The sequence below is a fragment of the Porites lutea genome, chromosome 10 (genome assembly GCF_958299795.1).
Source record: "Porites lutea chromosome 10, jaPorLute2.1, whole genome shotgun sequence".
Classification (NCBI taxonomy): Eukaryota; Metazoa; Cnidaria; class Anthozoa; order Scleractinia; family Poritidae; genus Porites; species Porites lutea.
This window is the reverse complement of record NC_133210.1, coordinates 21,422,963-21,440,575: the sequence shown is the minus strand read 5'-3', so window position 1 is coordinate 21,440,575 and position 17,613 is coordinate 21,422,963. Positions and strand designations below refer to the sequence as shown.

The following is a 17,613-nucleotide window of genomic DNA, read 5'->3' as shown; positions in this document are numbered from 1 at the left end:
AGAAGATAAAGTAAAACTTTCATTTCATTACGAACTAAGAGGGGAACCCAATGCTGATTATACTATTTTCGAAATTGTTTTCCTTGAAAAAGATTTAACATAATTCTATAAATAAATGACAACTTATATTGAATATGGGGTAAAACTAACAGAGGGACAAAAGTCAAAACTGGCTTCTGCAATCAAAAATAAATCATCACTAACCCTTCGATTAAAACATTCTCATCTTCGCGGATCAGATGAGTTAATGCTGACCCGCAGACAGATAACTAAAATAAAAAAATCACTGGCAAATAGAACAGGATCAGAGATAAAAATAAGTAGAACACAGATTAGGCGTTCTGTAAAACATGGTGGGAGTCTATTCACTAGTCTTGCATCTCTAGGTACTAAACTTCCTCCTTTTACAATGCGAGGAGTTTCCAAAGTCGCACCGGCACTGGCTACCGGAGCCGCATCTGCACTTGGCGAGATAGGATTAAAAAAGTTATTTGGAAAAGGAATTACAATTCCAAAAAGATTTTTCCCAATGTTACCTCCTTTTGCTCGAGAGTTTACCCAAGCTCAAATAAACCAAATTAACAGAGCTCATAAAACAGGAGGCCGACTGGTTATTAAACCAACTCATAGGCAGATAGAAGGAGGATTCCTGGGAACACTTGCTTCAATCGGAATTCCAATGGCGATTAGTCTGGTTTCAAAAATGTTTGGATCTGGGCTTCAAGTTGACCGAAGATCGTCTAGTAATACGAGAAATGTTTATGTACCTCCAGTAACACAAGGAGAAGGTTATCCACATCGCCCACCACCGTGGTATTGGGAAGACATGGAAAATAAAGGACCACTTGGAATGGGAGTTAAGAAAAAAAGCCGGCAAGCCGTCCAAAGGCAAGGGAGTACTATTAGGAAAAAACAGCCCATTCAACTCAATTCCCATAATAGGAGACATTTTGTAATCAAACCATTATCCAACTTTGACCTTATGGAATCGGTAAAGAAACTTGGTATCAAACATCTCAGAGGGATTTACAGTCGTGATGGTCTACCAAACAAGATTAGAAAAGAATGTGGAATAATCAATCTTGATGATATTCAAGGTCCTGGAACACACTGGGTTTGTTATAGAAATCTGGATTCAGTGGTTGAGTACTTCGATCCATTTGGTTTGATAATGCCAAATGAAGCGATAGAGTATTTTAATACTGCAAGCCCTTCTGGAAAACGTATAGTTTACTCAATAGATGAAATACAAAATCGCAGTACCGTTCTCTGTGGTTACTGGTGTTTATATTATCTCTACGAACGACAACGTGGTAATAGTATCTTAGACGTAATACATAATCCACATTTTGACGGCGACAACAGCGATTTCATACAAGAGTACTTTGGAGGATAAAGGTTATTACTAACGTAGTACTAGTAAAAATAATATTTAATAAATATTATTTTTGGTAGTAACCTTTTACTCTCTATTTATTAAAGATTTAATACGATTAACATTATCTCTTGTGTAATAAATTTGGTGACATATGTTGCTAAAACAGGTATAAATTTCAATAAGCTTATTTAACCTCTTTACTTTTTTTCAGAATTATCTATATTTAAATCTCTAACATGGTTTTTAAAAATAGACCAAAAACGGCTTTCTTCATAAATTATTTTTAGAGAAAAATCATCATTTCTTTTTTGAAGATCCTCCATCCCATTAATAATTTCAGTTCGAATTTTATTCCCGTAATCTTTTAGTGATTAGATATCATTAAAGTTTTCAAACTCTTTAATAAACTTATCTTCCATTCTTCATACTTTACTATATATTCTTTAAATTAAGATAACTCTTACTCTTCATCTATTGGTTCTTCTTTTAGCTTTTTAAGATTATCAACTTTCTTATTTATATCTCCAACATTCTCCACTAGATCACTTACTTTTGAGTAAATATCAATAAGTCTAAATAACTTCTTCTTTTTATCACTCTTTACTTTTAACCAAGAATATTTGCCATCTTTAATACCATTCCACAACTCACATTCACCAAACATTAGTACTTTAGAGAGATCTTTATTTGTTTTTCTCAGACTTTCAAACTCATGATTTACTTCAGGTCGAACTTCTTTCTCAAAGTCTCTTAGTGTTTTAACATCCATCTTTTTTTCTATCTCAGAGAAAAACTTGGCTTCCATTTTATTATAGCGGAGCTCTCGCGCGCGAAGCGCGCAGCGGAGCAACATGGGTAACAAAATGTGGTAAACTACCCATCCGAGAAAATTTGGTAATCACGTGACCGTACACCGACCGCCCGCCCGCCCGACCGTCCGTCCGCACCACCGGCATACCAACGCAAAATTTCGGGTAGTCTGTGGTGAGGGTTTTTTGGCGCGAAAACGAATGGCAACCCGCGTTTTGTGAAGCATAAACAACTTAGAAGTTCAGGAAAGTCAACTCAGAACAAAAATAAATTTTTCGTGTCGGTTGACATTTTTTATACATCCGTATTTTCTATACTACATTATTTATTTATTATGCCCTCTAGTTTGGAGTATAGAGATAAAGAGAGGTAGAGAAAACGAGAAAGTAGGCGGCAAGCAAGCCAAGCTCAACGAGAGAGAGAGCGGCAGAGAGCTAGAGAAAGGAGGCGAAACTGCTCTGACGAGCAACGGGAGAGGGAGCAAGAAAGAAACAGAGAAAGGAGGCGCAATTTTACTGACGAGCAACGGGAGCAAGAGCAGGAAAGGGATAGAGAAAGGAGGCGCAATTTTACTGACGAGCAACGGGAGAGAGAACAGGAAAGGGACAGAGAAAGGAGGAAACATTTTACTGAGGAGCAACGCGAGAGAGAGCAAGAGAGAAACAGAGAAAGAAGGCAAAATTTTACTGACGAACAACGGGGAAAAGCGCAAGAAAGAGAAAGGGAAAGGCGACAAAATTTCACTGAAGAGCAACTGGAGAATGAACGAGAGAGAGCAAGAGAAAATAGACGCCTAATAAGCGACGAGCGGCGAAGAAGGGAGCGAGAGACAGCAAGGGAAAACAGGCGTCGTATAAACGAAAACGAACGAGAAGGAGGAGAAGGTGAGCGAATTTTTGCCGAGGTTAGCTTTCTGTTATATTTGAAGGATCTATTCTCCCTCTTGTAATTGAAATAACTTTTATTATTTTACTATAAATCTAGGCTTTTCCATTTTGTAGATACCTATCTTCGAGTGTTTAAGAATATATATGGAGATCTATGTAAATAAGAAGGGCAGCCAGGGTTAGAAATTATTTTTGAATGTTGACAGGCCAAACAAATTTAAGCTCGGTTATGTCTAGTTACTAACCGGTCAAAATAAATTATTACCTGCCAAACAAATTTTAGCTCGGTCATGTCTAGTTACTAACCGGTCAAAATAAATTATTACCTGCCAAACAAATTTTAGCTCGGTCATGTCTAGTTACTAACCGGTCAAAATAAATTATTACCTGCCAAACAAATTTTAGCTCGGACCGGTCAAAAGACAGTAAAAACTCGTGGTAAGAACCTGGATTTTCCCATTGCATTAACAGGTACGTTCTTACAAAAATAGTTATTGGCAAAAAATTTGTCTATTTTTCTAAAATGAAAAGGTTCTTATTTTCTGAAGGAAAAAAAACATTGCAGCTTATGTCTCCCAAAGAGGTTCACCTGAATATTTTCCAGGTGTAGAGAGTTTTTTTTATAGATTTGAGAAAATAAAGATGTGTGTCAAATATTGGGCTAAACAGGTTCTTGTATAGGGGGGCCTAATTATAACTGGCAAGTTTAGCCTAACAGGTTCCTAAAAACCAGGTTCTTAGTCACAGCTAGGTTTTTACTGTATTGAAGACATTGTACTTTGCAGTAATAGCCAAATTAAGACAAAAATTATGTGATCATAAATGCTCAAAAACTCCTTGTGTTGAGAGATGGGGAAATATTATAAACCAGTTTTGAGTGTGGTTATCAAGTTGTTCATTCATTGGAGGGTACAGTGTAGTAAATAATATTTCCAGGAATATTGTCAAGCTCAGCTCGTTTATTCTTAAAAACAATTCGCCATAAGAGTTAAACCAGAAATCACAACTTTTGGCTCAGTATTGTTCTGACATGTTTTCTTTGAACAATAGGTGTATGTAGGGGTGAGGGAAAATTCTTGCCCAACTAAAGATTTTATCTTATCTTCTTAGCCATGGAAGAACATGAAAGTCAGGTCCTCCAGGTTGAATGCAGCATGGAATGCGCTCTGCTTGGTGAACAAGAGCAAAGTCACTCAGCAGGTACTGATATAGTTCATGGTAGATGGTATTTATTATAGAATTGCATAATTGAGTAAAATCACGCATTCTGATTGGTTAACGAAGAGAGGTATTCAGTGTGAAATTGCGAGTTGAAAACGAGGCTAAGGGATGTTTTTTCGCATCTACGTTACAACTATCGTCAAATTCTAACACAATAACTGCAAAAAAAGGTTTTCTACAATGTCATTTTAAAATGTTTTCAAAATCATTGTCACCTTTTGTATATCCTTTCTTAACATACTGTAATGTCGCCTGGTCCTCCACCTACTGTTCCAACCTAAACTGTATTTACCTTTTGCAAAAGCGTCTAGTGCAGCTCATAACAAAAGCTCACTATCTAGCAAATACCGCCCCTTTGTTTAGCCAGCTTTAAGTCCTTCACATATTTAGTATTAATTCATTTTCTGTCACTACTTTTATGTATTCTTATCACCATAATCTTTTGCCTAGTAGCTTTCGTGACTTGTTCTTAAGTAGTAATCAAGTCCATCAATACCAAAATTCTACTGGCCTCTCAGTATAGACCTCATTTTTGTAGATCAAATATAAAGCAATTCAGCATCCTTTACCGAGGACCTAAAATCTGGAAGTCGTTGCCTGTTTAACTAATTAGCTCCTTCTATATTTGTTGTTAAAAAAAATTTAAAGAATTTTCTCACTGATAGCCGATCTGTCGCTTAATTTTCTGATCTTGCTCACTCTGCACTCAGCCATGAATTTAGTTCTCTAGGTAGTTGAAGGAAGCCTATTAATATAAGCTTCAAGCTTCGTTAGACTTCCTTGTCACATTAATTTTATGATTTAATTAACACCTTTTGTTTATGTTGTATAAGGTTTTGTGAGTGACTAAATAAATAAATAGTTAAAAACAAACAAAAGCATTTTTTAAAGTGATCCGGAGGTTCTTCCTTGTTTTGAACTAAACTACAAATTCTTGGAGAGGTATAAAAAACCCCTTTCGCTAGCGACAATGAGAAAACAAGAAAATCCTGTGAACACAGCCCAGAAAATGGCAAGGCAAATTCAAACAAACAAAACGGAGAAGCGACAGTGGGGGAAGTGCCAGGGTCAATTGTCACATATACAGAAGAAGAAATAAATACCTTCAAAGATCACATTGTCCCCGAAAACACGAAAAAGAGTACGCCACTTGCATTCATCCTGAATCGTGGTACTTAGAAAAGTACAAAACAGAGCTGAACTTGAACAGCATTTTTAAAACATTTCAAGGTACTTACCTTATATCAATCGCAACGTTAAACTTTCAGTGCTTTGCCTTGGACAATTCATTTCTTTCAGTTTTGCTACCGAAGAGGTAAAAGGTGTGAATTATTTTCCTTCGCGAGCAAATGACCAATTTGAAAAAGGATGTTATAGATAACCGGCTTGTAAATTCAGTGAAATACCTCTATTTATCCTTACAATTGCTTTGGAGCTTGTTCATGTGTAAAAAAGTTTGAAAACAAATGTAAAAACAAGCACAAGGTACAAAAAAAGTTGTCAAAGGTTCAAACGTGTATGACTGACCTTGCTTCCTATTCGCTAACGCAATGACAGGTTTGACATTTGACTTTGAAATGGCTTTCTGGGGCGCGCGCTCCGGATAAAAACGAACAATATTATTAGTGTTTTCTTTTTTTTTTCTGATTTTTATTTGATTATGCGATTCAAGGAAAATCCATTACCTGACTCGTGAATTCCACGTTAAATTGCACTTGAAAACCGATATCGGTTTTCGTGTGCAATTTAACTTGGAATTCCCTCGTCAGGTAATGAATTTTCCTATAAAACTTAATAATATACGTGGAAAAATTTCTTGAATCAGATTGGCTTAGAGCAGTGCAGTTTTTAGTAAACACAGTACAAAAACAAGGAAACATAATGCAAAAATAAGTAAATAAAGTGCAAATTTCTCAGAGAATGAAAACCTGTGATTGGCTAATAAACAATCAGTGTTGTCCAGAAGCGCGGGCTACTGGCAGTTTCACTGGGAACTCTTTTCCAAAGTGCCAGCTACTCTTATGAGTCAAAACATAAAAAGAAACTGTCTGGAACTTTTATCTTGAATTTTTCGTAAGTTCCATTTTTTTCCGCGAAGGATAAAACGGCACCCGAAGCAAATTGTGTTAATTCATTTCTTAGAATACTAGAACATGCAATTTCATCGGGAAAATAACAAACAAACAAAAAAGCCACAAGAGCTTGTTTGAAAGTTTATCGAAAAACACATGAAAATACATGGAACTAAAGTGCCTTGAACAGCTACAAAAGAAGACAGGTGTTGTTTATTCATGGTTGCGAAGCCACTCGCTGAGGCGCTTGCCGATAGATAGCTGCGGCTTGTTTATCCGACATGAAGAATATAAATCACAAGCAACCAGAATACAGGCTATGCAGCCATTCACTACAGCAATCGAGGCGTCAGTAAAGCTTTTTTTCTTGTTCAGCAAAACCAGCTTGTGGCTTCAAAGAACGTCATAACAAGCGACCAAGGTAATAGTTTTTCTCCGTTGTTCTTACTTTTGTAATTGCTCCAAAAATCCAAATTCACAGTAATTTTGATGGCTGTTAAGAATTATTTTTCTTCACATTAGTGGGGTTCACATTAGACCACTAAGTCTGACTTAGTAATCTCTTAAGTCGACTTAGCGAAAATGACAGGTGTGAACCGCTAAGTCACAGAAGCGTGATTTCTGTCTTAGTGTCGGCAAACTCAAACGACCTAAGCAGTTCTTAAGTCTGTTTCAAACATGACTTAAGGCTGACTTAAGAAACCTGATAGCAAAAAAAATTCAAAATCGTGGGTTTTATCAGATAGAGATTCCCACGTTAGGCGCCAAAAGCAAAGAAATCACGACACATGTATCTTCTCACGAACAAAATGAACTGAAGATGCATCGCCGAGAGGACGAAACGTTAGAAGGCAATTACGCTACCGACTTTTCACCTTATGCGACGTGGAAAGTCTCCAAACACCAACAGCAACACGCTTCTCTGCAGACACAGAAAGCTCGTCAAACGTTTCACGTTCCATTCGAAAGTTGGTTTCCAAAGAAAATTCAGCCGAGGTGATGCTAGCATTACATCAAACCAGTTCTGCGGTCTTGGCCAGGCCCACGCTCTTCTTCTTATGTGCCGAAAATTACCTCGTCTTCGGTGAACGCTCAAATAAAAGTAGGGCGGTCAGAAAAAGCAGGCTTTCACTCTCTTGAACAAAATCTTCCATCATTCTTTCACGGAGGAACATAAGATTTTGTAAGGTTATTTGGCTGATCAACCTTTGTAAATTTATTAACAGACAACAGTCGCAATTACAGCGATTTTACGGCTTCTCGGTCTCATTTTGATCTCAACTTGTTCGCTAAAATGGATCGTGACTACCTCACCACATTTATGATGTTAGTAACCTTATCTGTTATTTTTATCGTTAATGATGACAGCTTTGCACGGAAAGAATTTGTCTTCTAGATATGTCTGAAGGCTTAAGCGGACTTAGAGTGACTTGGCTTGACTTAGGCTAAGACAGACTTAGTGCCTAGTGTGAACCCACAAATTATCTGCCAGGTTTTTTTAGCTGTCCCGCTGTGTAAAATCCTAGAATCTCGATGAGTTTTTAAAAGTGTTCATCTTTACAATGTTTTGATTTTTCATTCATCCAGTCCAGGCGAGTCGGTTCACGCGTTGACAGTTCTGATAGACATGTTACATGTGAATAGCGGAACTCCCTTGTCTTTTCTGGTTTGTTCTAACAAGATTCAAAGGGATTTTGTGGGCGTTTTTAATAAAATAATTATTCCACTTGCGCTTGTTGGATGAGATGATTATTGCCAACTCGGCGCTATGCGTCTCGTTGGCTATTTACCATCTCATATCCAACATGCCCTTGTGGAATAATTGTTAATTATAAAATAACTAAGATAGTACGTGCATTCTGATTGGTTAAAAACCAAAAGTTTATTGTGCTGGTAAAATCATAGAAAACTGAAACATGAATTAAAGTTATTTTATAAAAGTAAAAGACCACATTTTCTAAAGGTTTGCTGGTGTGATAACCCACTTGGGATGTTGGGAGAAGACTGGAAAAGCTTGTAAACCACCAGCTTAACTTCTCAGATCTCTGGGCCTCATGCCCCCAAACCCCCCCTTAGATACGGTACTCTCGCTTTACCAGCACTTGGTGTCAGGCATCAGTTACTTTACATTGGGAGCTGGCTACTCTAAAACTTCTGGAGAACACTGAACAAAGAAATATATAAGAACCAATGAGCCTCAGGTGTCACAATCTACTTGCTTATTTTCTTAGCCATGGAAGAACATGAAAGTCAGGTCCTCCAGGTTAAATGTAGCATGGAATGCTCTCTGCTTGGTGAACAAGAGCAAAGTCAATCAGCAGGTACTGATATAGTTCATGGTAGATGGTATTTATTATAAAACTTAATAATATACATGGAAAAATTTCTTGAATGAGATTGGCTTAGAGCAGTGCAGTTTTCAGTAAACACAGTAAAAAAACAAGGAAACATAATGCAAAAATAAGGAAATGAAGTGCAAATTTCTCAGAGAATGAAAACCTGTGAACAATCAGTGTTCTCCAGAAGCGCAGGCGACTGGTGGTTTCGCTGGCTACTCTTATGACTCAGAACAGTAAAAAAAACTGTCTGTACCTTTTATCTTGAATTTTTCAGTAGGTCCTAAAAGAAACAAAAACAATAACTTGTCGTATAAAAAGCTCTTTGGTGTATAACAACTTGCCTTTTGCTAATGGTATTATCGATATATTTACTGATTTTTGATGAGACATTGCCAGATAATATTTTTAATTATAAAATAACTAAGATAGTACATGCATTCTGATTGGTTAAAAACCAATAGTTTATTGTGCTGGCAATCTCATAGTAAACTGAAACATGCATTAAAGTTATTTTATAAAAGTAAAAGACCACATTTTCTATGGATTTACCAGCATGATAACTCACTTGGTTCTTGGGAGAACTCTGGAAAAGCTTGTAAATCACGAGCAAAACTTCTCAGATCTCTGGGCTTAATGCCCCCAAACCCCTCCCTTAGATAGAGTACTCTCGCTTTATCAGTGCTTGGTGTCAGGCACCAGTTTCTTTGCTTTGGGAGCTGGCTACTCTAAAACTTCTGGATAACACTGAACAATAGAAATATATAAGAACCTATCAGCCTCAGGTGTCACAATCTGCTTGCCCAACTTACTAAGATTGTATCTTATCTTCTTAGCCATAGAAGAACATGAAAGTGAAGTCCTCCAACTTGAATGTAGCATGGAAAGCTCTCTGCCAGGTGAACAAGAGCAAAGTCATTCAGCAGGTACTGATATACCGGTAGTTGTTTATGGTAGATGGTATTTTATTATGAAAGTTAATAATATACATGAAAAAATTTCTCTGTGAATTTGATTGGCTTAGAGCAGTGTACTTTTGAGTAAACACAATGCAAAAACAAGGAAACATAATGCAAAAAGAAAGAAATATAATGCAAATTTATCAGAGAATGAAAAACTGTGATTGGGCTAATAAACAATAGAAATTTATCAGAACTAATTAAGTGCCAGAATTTGCTGGTGGGAAGCATGAATACTTTTAAAACTTCCCCCTTTTTGGTGTAATTAATTATGCTCTGTTGTCTTACCTAACTAATCTTTCCTTTTTCTTGTAACACTTTCTTTCTCAATATTTTATTTTATGAATTTACCTGATTATTTTTATTTATTTATTCATTGTGGGTTGTTTTTTTTTTCATTTTTGTAACCAAGATTTTGAAATTAATAAAGGTGTGGATGGGCGTGTGTGTGTAACAAATAAGAATGTTAAAACTTTCATATATATATTTTTTACATGGACTCAAAAGAGCAGCTATATAATCAGTGATTTTGTTACCTCTGCATTCTATCTATGTTCCTGACGCATAAAAATCGCCAAAGACGTAAAACAGTTCATGGATATATCGATCTGAACGTGTGTATTTGTAGAAATATCCCTTACGTGTAATTTCTGTGGCAGTTATGGTTGTTGTTTAGTGATGCACATTTGTTTTAGGCTTTGTTCACTTCTGCTTTAAAATAGAATAATTATATTTTAATTTCAGTATACTATAATACAGAGTTTTGGAGTGTGTCTTCAGATTAACTGTCTGCGGCTGGTACATAAAGGCCCAAACATTTTCCATTTTGGACTCATTTTTTTAAACTGGGACTCATTGGTTCTGGACTGGGACTCATGATTTCTCACAAGATGAGTCCCAGAATTCATCACATTTATTTCTAACAAAAACACTGTATAATTCATTGATTAGACCTTTTGTCGTGTAATTCAAGTGTTGTTGTTGTGGTAAACATGACAAGTCATCATGTCTGTACTTAATTCTCCATGACTGGATTGTAGGATTTTTGTTCTGTTTGTATTTGATCGTGCATTATTATTGTGGGAAAACTTACCTTAGGGTTGTATTACTCTTCTAATAGTAGCCACTTAGAAGATGACCGCCTAATTGCCAGAGCAAGGGCAGTTGGTGTGGACTATGAGTTTGCAAAGCCTGGTGAAGTGGAAAAGGAGGATGACAGAAGAAAAAGACAGCGGCGAAACCAAAGAAGAATATCAGAACAAGAGAAAAGGTTGCGTGAAGTTGTTGGAGATCTACCACCTCCTCCACCAGCAGGGTCAAGTCAGCAAGAAGATAATGCCTACAGAGCTATTCGTGCATTTGAGGTGGAGCAGATGACTTATGCATTCTTTTTTTGTGAGGTCTGCAACGAAAGGCGACTGGAGTGCAAGGGCACGAGAAACATGTGTACTCGCTGCAGAACAGATAAGAAGGTGCCAAAAGTTTGGTCAGGTGAGAATAACATGGATCCAATGGCTGTTCCTGAGATTTTGTCTAACATGTCAGATGCTGAACAGATGCTGATAGCCAGGCTAGCACCCACTGTGCATGTGCACCTGCTGAAGCATGGAGGTATCGCCTCAAAGGGACATTGCATTGCTTTCCCACAGGCTGTGCAAGAACCGGCCACTATTCTTCCACGCCTACCAGCAGAGGTGGATATCATACGCGTGAGAAGACAAGGAAAAGATGATACCCATAAGGACTTCAGGGTTAGAAGACACCATGTTGAAGGAGCCCTTCGTTGGCTCAAGGAGAACAATCCTGCTTACGGTGATGTTGTTATTGATGGCACTCGCATACAGAATTTACCAGAAGATGGTGAGTTGCCCAATTTGAGGACTGTTGAGTTCTCTGAGACAGAACGCATAAACGACCAAGGCCCTGCACCACAACAATTGGATGTTGGGGAAACAGACAGTACTGATGACTCAACAGTCTCTGGAATTATTCTTCCTGAGCCGGGAGTGAATGTGCAAGCACAAGTAGAAGCAGCCATAAATGAAGTTGTTTCTGAATCTAGGGAAGGTGAAGCTGGAGAAACACAACGAAATGTGCAACGACCAGTGATCCCGTGGCCGACCACGAGCACAACACCAGCATCGGAGTTTACCACTCCCTATTTTTCTACCATGGCATTTCCTTGCTTGTTTCCCTATGGAAAGGGTGATTTCCACATAAACCGTCCTGTGACGTGTCCCACACTGCATGACTGGGCAGAGCACCTGCTGTGGTACCAAGACGGAAGGTTTTCGAGGCATAAAGTCTGGAAGTTGGTCGTCCACAATATGACCACGAGGAAGCGTGCCCTGGAACAGAGTCGGTTCTTTGTTGACTAGCAACTTGGTGACCCACAAATAACTGTTGCAGACCTGCAAGAGCGACTTGCAAGAGGCGACACTTTCACCAACAAGTTGTTGTATTTTGGTGCAAATCTACGTGGTACAGCTCAGTATTGGCACCAGAGACGTAGAGAGCTTCGAGCATTGGTTGAATTCATGGTCAATGAGAAGCATGGGTTACCTTCATTTTTCATGACTGGAAGCTGTGCCGAGTTTTACTTTCCTCCTCTTAGAAGACTACTTGAAGAGTACATCTTGTAGACCAAAGGAAAAGAAGTCAACCTTGCTGAAGATAGTAATGCCCGCTTCAAGGCAGTACAAGAAAATACTCATTTAGTGGTGAGTTACTTTGACCTACGCACCAAGCATACCATGAGAAGGTACTGAAGCCAGTATTCGGTGTCTCTGATTATTGATACCGCTATGAGTTTGCCAAGTCCCGCGGTCAAATTCATTGGCACCAACTCAGCTGGAGGGAAGACAGGCAACCGCATAAGCTATTGCATGAAGCTCGTGAAGATGGTTGCGAAAAGGAGGAGTATGCAGCTAGACTTAGTCAGTGGGCGGATCAAACCTTTGCCATGATAGCATTACATCCAGCGGGCAATGACGAAGAACGGCAGCCGAGAAAAGACCTCTGGCCACCACCTGAGGGAACGGCTCAGCCCATATCAGATGATAGGGATCCGTTAGTTAAGATGCTAATGCAAATAGCTGCAACACAAGATGCAATACTGGAGGATCATTTGCTTTTAGTAAACCGGGTTGGACTCCACAGTTGCTGTGATTACTGCTTGAGAACTCCTCGCCATCCGGAGCAAGGATTGCAGCCGAGAGAACGTGTATGTCGGATGGAGTTTGGAAGCGAGTTCTGCCCAGGGAAAAAAATTCATGGTAGTCCGGAAATTGTGGAAGATCATAATGGAGCACCCCGCCTAGAGATGCCACGTGACCATCCACGTGTGGTTCAGCATTCTCGTTATCAGCTACAATCATGGAGAGAAAATGGGGATGTAAGCTTGATTCTTTCCAATTCTCCTCCAGATAATCCGAGTACAGATGATATCATTGCCATAATTGACTATGTGTGTGGATATGCTTGCAAAGATAGCGAACCCACTGGTGCAACTTCTGATCTCTTTAAGGACATGGTGAATACTGTTGATGCAGGTGATGCAGACCAAGTGACAGGCAAGTCAATGTGTGCTAAGATGCTGATAAAGACGGTAGGAAGACGAGATATCAGTGGACCGGAGGCATTCTTTGAACTGAGTGGGCTAGCACTTTGGCGATGTAGCCGTCCATTTACCTACTTGTCAATGTCAGGGTCAAGGAGACTTGAACGTGATGGTGAAACTGCAACTCGCAGCACCCCACTGGATAAGTACCTTGCACGACCGCAAGATGAACACTGTTCTTGGTACCACTTTGCATCGAAGAACGGCAATGTCCCTGTTGTAAGTGGTGGTTCTACGCATGCAACATGGCCATTGAATGAAGACTACTGTAGGACCATGCTCCTGTTACACTGGCCAAGTTGGTTTGACATCCAAGAAGTGAAGGGGGATGCTGAATCTTGGATTGATCGCTTTAAGGACTTTTTTGCAAGTGACCACTGTCCAACATTTGTGAAGGCCCGAGTTGCTAAGGCACGGCGTTTTGCAGACCACCCACAAGAACCAGTGTTTGAAGAGAATGAGGAAGATGATGCTGTTGAAGCAGAAGAACAGCCAGACTGGGTGGATGTATATGCAGGGCAGAACCAAATATATGAGGGTGTAGAGAAGGACCTTGATTATGATGATGGTGGGGAGGACTATGACTGGAGCAGCACTCGTATCATTCTTCCTGAAGGAAAAGACCCAACAAAATGGCTTCAAGAAAGCATTAAAGCAGATGAGGAACGGGAGACAGAAAGTAGAGACCTTGATTTACCTCAGGTGTGTCCGTTGTCTCTAAATGAGAATCAGAAAGCCATATTGGGGCTTGTGTTGCACACCCTGTTCAACTTTGTTGAAAACACTGAATATTACCATCCACTGCGGCTTGTTCATAACGAGCCGCACCGTCTTAGCAACCAAAAAAATTTTGTTTATCTAGCTGAGATAGGGGACTAAAAGTCCCCTATCTCAGCTGGATACTCAGAAGCTTGTAACATTCACTATTCCATTTATCTCTGATCATATTTCGCATCTAATACGATAGAGGCATCAATTTTCGCGCCATCATGTCATCATTCTAGGGCGAGAAATTTAATTAAAAGCGCGGCATTCAACAAATGTACGGCTCAGGTGTCGGCTAAAATTATTCAGTGCCGTCAAACAAAAAAACATATTATTAAGGTCTGCGTATAAAGTCGATCACATTGCTAACACAGACAAAAACGCTTAAATATCTCCTACAAAATGAACGGCTGAGTTTGTTTTTTATACGGGTCAAACTGCTACTATATATCCCAGAAGCGCTCAGGCATAATAATATGCTAGGATTTCTACCTGGATGAACCAGAAAGGATATAGAACAACTGCCTAATTGTTTTTTACGGCTACGGGTTGAAATGCTAAACGTGTTATATATCCTAGAAGCGCTCAGGCATAATACTATCCCAGGACTTCTACCTGGATGAACCAGAAAGGATATAGAACAACTGCCTAATTGTTTTTTACGGCTACGGGTCGAAATGCTAAACGTGTTATATATCCTAGAAGCGCTCAGGCATAATGATATCATGCCAGGACTTCTGCCTGGATGAACCAGAAAGGATATAGAACAACTACCTAATTGTTTTTTACGGCTACGGGTTGAAATGCTAAACGTGTTATATATCCTAGAAGCGCTCAGGCATAATGATATCATGCCAGGACTTCTACCTGGATGAACCAGAAAGGATATAGAACAACTGCCTAATTGTTTTTTACGGCTACGGGTCGAAATGCTAAACGTGTTATATATCCTAGAAGCGCTCAGGCATAATGATATGCCAGGACTTCTGCCTGGATGAACCAGAAAGGATATAGAACAACTACCTAATTGTTTTTTACGGCTACGGGTTGAAATGCTAAACGTGTTATATATCCTAGAAGCGCTCAGGCATAATACTATCCCAGGACTTCTACCTGGATGAACCAGAAAGGATATAGAACAACTGCCTAATTGTTTTTTACGGCTACGGGTCGAAATGCTAAACGTGTTATATATCCTAGAAGCGCTGAGGCATAATGATATCATGCCAGGACTTCTGCCTGGATGAACCAGAAAGGATATAGAACAACTACCTAATTGTTTTTTACGGCTACGGGTTGAAATGCTAAACGTGTTATATATCCTAGAAGCGCTCAGGCATAATGATATCATGCCAGGACTTCTACCTGGATGAACCAGAAAGGATATAGAACAACTACCTAATTGTTTTTTTACCGCTACGGGTCGAAATACTAAACGTGTTATATATCCTAGAAGCGCTCAGGCATAATGATATGCCAGGACTTCTACCTGGATGAACCAGAAAGGATATAGAACAACTGCCTATTTTTTTTTTTTACGGCTACAGGTCGAAATGCTAAACGTGTTATATATCCTAGAAGCGCTCAGGCATAATAATATGCCAGGACTTCTACCTGGATGAACCATAAAGGATATAGAACAACTACCTAATTGTTTTTTACGGCTACGGGTTGAAATGCTAAACGTGTTATATATCCTAGAAGCGCTCAGGCATAATAATATGCCAGGACTTCTACCTGGATGAACCAGAAAGGATATAGAACAACTGCCTTTTTTTTTCTACGCGTCGAAGTTCTAAACGTGCTTTTCTTAGAAGCGCTCAGGCTTAATAATATGCCAGGTTCAGCGACTGATTTTAGCTGATTTTGCGGTGCGGAAGAAGGGATAATTTACCCGACTTGTAAACAGATATTTCCTTCAGCCGATTGTGTCTCATGCAGGAGAATGTCATGTCTGCGTTGTTTTGTTTCTACTGAAGTTTTATCAAAAAAAGCTTAAGCGAAAATAGGGAGATCGCAATTTATACTCTTACGAACTATAAATTAGGGCTGACCTGGAAGACGCGTTGAATTGTGCCGCCATCCTTCAAAATATAATGTGGCTGCGTTTGGAGAGACAATTTCCTCTTCCATCCAGATTTACTTGGTATATGTGTTTGCGAGAATCTTCAGACAAGGAATTGGGTATACACTGATTCGAATGGCTTGGCGATACTAAGTGCTTAAGTCTGCTTACCGATTACAACATGTTTTGGAAGTATTGAGAAGCGCGCCAAATGAGGTTGTCACAGTGTTCTCGAGCGAACACGGCGCGACCTGGATTGATAAAATTACCATTACATGCAGCTATCATGCCAGTGATTTCTCCTTTCGTAGCATAGTGAATAGTTTGTGAGCACATCCTCGACTCTCGAAACATTTGTCTTGCGCCGCTATAGAAGTTGCTTCTCCCGCGAACCATAGGTAGATTTCCCGCTTAACATAATGTTTGATAATTTATGCAAAAGTTGACCTCGTGAAAGTCAGCAGTGCATTAATCGACTCAAAAATAAACAGACTTCCTACAGGGTTTCGAACACGGTTTTAATTAAAGTACTTTACGAGCGCTGCGGTAGTTGACCGCAAAAGTGTTACGGTGATGGATACTCAACTGGATGATTACGCCACTTCATAGCAACCAGACGGTACGAATTTTTTAACTTCCGGAGCGCTGAGGCTCGTAGTGTCTCTGGAACAGCTGGTACAGGAAAGTCTTATGTCATAAAGTGTCTCCAGAGGCTAGTGCGGCAAGTTTTTGAAGCCAATGATGCAATACAGGTGATAACTCCAACAGGGAATGCTGCCTATCTCGTTCAAGGCAGTAGAGCTCACAGCTTTCTTGGAGTACGAACAGGTGGAAGGTCTTGCAATGAGTTGACTGTACCTACAGGTCCCTTACTAGAGAAAATTCAAAAAAAGTGCGAAAATCTGAAAGTTCTGGTTGGTGATGAACGATCAATGTTTGGACGCACAACAATGGGCTGGATGGAACAGCATGCACGTTATGCAATCAACAAAGGAGCCAATGCAGATGAGTTATTGGGAGGGATTCCTGTTGCAGTGTTTATGGGAGATGATGTTCAGCTTCCTCCTGTGTGACACCCCCGTGTATATCTCAGATTGCCGTAGTGCACCATCTAACCATGGTCGCTTGGTTTGGACAATGTTTGATAGTGCTGTTGAGCTTACTCAGATTATACGGCAGAATGAATCTGAGCAACAGCTGAGAGATGTGCTGATGTCACTAAGGAATTATCCGACAACACCCCAGCAAATCCATTGGCTACAACAGTTTCAATGGCACAATCTCCGCATGTCGCATGGCCCGGAACTCCTTGCTAGGATTGATGAGCAAGGTCTGTACGTATTTCCCACGCACAGTCTTGAATGGCAGCGTAATAAAACAAAGCTGCTTGAGTGTAACAGACAGCCAAACCACCCAGTAGCAAAGATCAAGGCAGTTCACAATGGCAGACATGCAGTGGATGCTGACAGTAATAAGGCGGGGGGATTGTTACCTCTACTGT

General features: G+C 39.6%; 1 protein-coding gene, 1 long non-coding RNA gene and 1 pseudogene across 2 annotated transcripts in view; 2 read left to right on the top strand and 1 right to left on the bottom strand.

Moving 5' to 3' along the window:
* Nucleotides 1-17,613, bottom strand: part of LOC140950277 (cell adhesion molecule DSCAM-like) — a 265,680-nt gene that overhangs the window by 200,572 nt on the left and 47,495 nt on the right. The gene's annotated exons all lie outside the window — the stretch shown is intronic.
* On the top strand, nucleotides 4,228-9,848 carry LOC140950349 (uncharacterized). Its single transcript, XR_012167176.1, has 3 exons — nucleotides 4,228-4,275; nucleotides 8,600-8,689; nucleotides 9,541-9,848. It is a non-coding gene; the product is annotated as an uncharacterized lncRNA (long non-coding RNA).
* On the top strand, nucleotides 11,555-17,185 carry LOC140950781 (uncharacterized; annotated as a pseudogene).